Here is a 1,160-nt window from a genome sequence, read left to right on the forward strand (position 1 = left end):
TGATGGGGGCCCAGTTCGGAGCCATGTCCTCCACAGCCCTGCAGCTGCTGCTGAAAACACGATGCGGGCATTTTGATAGATGGAACAGCGTGTCCTCTCTCCCATGGCTATCCACGCACTAAACACACACGCACATGCACGCTATCGCGCGCGCGCACCCAGCAGCAGGCTGTGCACATAATCAAAAGCAGAAATGTTTTTCCCATGAAGAGCAGGAACGCTGCAAAGAGGGGGGGCGCAACCAGGGTGGCGACACGCCCTACAGCCACTATAAATAATAAAAATAATATTAATAATAATATTAATAAATACTGACCCCATCCAGCAGGGACCAGTGTAAAAACACGGGCCTGCTCGGACACGGTGAGCGGAGTCCAGCCGCCGCTGTCCCCGCTCCTCCACCCTCCCTGCACGCACAGGGTCGGGGGACAAACCGGATTCGTGACAGCGATGAAGCACCCCCACCCCCCCAGCAACGAGAGTGGGCTCGCGGAGGCGCACCGATCACCTCTGGGTGGGGGGGGGTAAATATATAATTGTTTAAAAAGCTGAATATCACCAAACTCACCCTGAATGCGCCGTTTGGATGATTTAAAGGGCCAGATCCGCTGCACCCGTCTCCACTCCGTTCCTCGGCCCCCCCACCTCCCCCCCTTCTTCTTTCTCCTCTTCTTCTTCACCGAGCAGCCAAACGCCTCCCCCCTCCGCTACACTGTCCACTCCCCCCTCCCCCTGTTTGCCCTCTCACTCTGACATAAGCAGCCAGGAGATTTTAAAACACGAACTTGCTGATTTAATCCCTCCGACAGGAGGGATGGAGATTTTCCAAATTAATCCAGGGCCGGCACCAAGAAGGGGCCACAAGGGGCAATGGGCCTCCCTATAAATTTGCCCCCTCCCCCCTCCTCCAGTGAAAGAGGGAATATTTCAAGTCACTGAAACTTGCAGAAAGTAATAATTGGATGTATTACCACCACAGCTGCTCAAGACTGGCTTTAATTTAGACGTGCAGTTTGATCGTCTACGATATTTGTTTCAAACTTCGCACGCATTTGAAGTTTTTCAGTTAATGTCACTGTCATCCATAGATGTGAATTTATAAGAGAGGTCAAGCGTTGATGTGACTGTCCTCTAGCTGTAAAATAAGATAATGTTTTTCT

General features: G+C 51.7%; 1 protein-coding gene across 2 annotated transcripts in view; it reads right to left on the bottom strand.

Moving 5' to 3' along the window:
• gng7 (guanine nucleotide binding protein (G protein), gamma 7) overlaps positions 1 to 645 on the bottom strand; it is a 10,664-nt gene extending 10,019 nt beyond the window's left edge. Inside the window, exon 1 of one of the 2 annotated variants that reach the window (XM_037695122.1) lies at positions 569 to 645. The gene's annotated coding sequence lies outside the window, so the exon portion shown is untranslated. Of the gene's footprint in view, positions 1 to 316; positions 511 to 568 lie in introns of those variants that run through there. The other variant, XM_037695123.1, reaches the window with a different exon arrangement.
• Between the last annotated feature and the right edge of the window lie 515 nt (positions 646 to 1,160).

This window comes from Nematolebias whitei, chromosome 21 (assembly GCF_014905685.2).
Source record: "Nematolebias whitei isolate Nwh7 chromosome 21, NemWhi1, whole genome shotgun sequence".
NCBI classification, from domain to species: domain Eukaryota; kingdom Metazoa; phylum Chordata; class Actinopteri; order Cyprinodontiformes; family Rivulidae; genus Nematolebias; species Nematolebias whitei.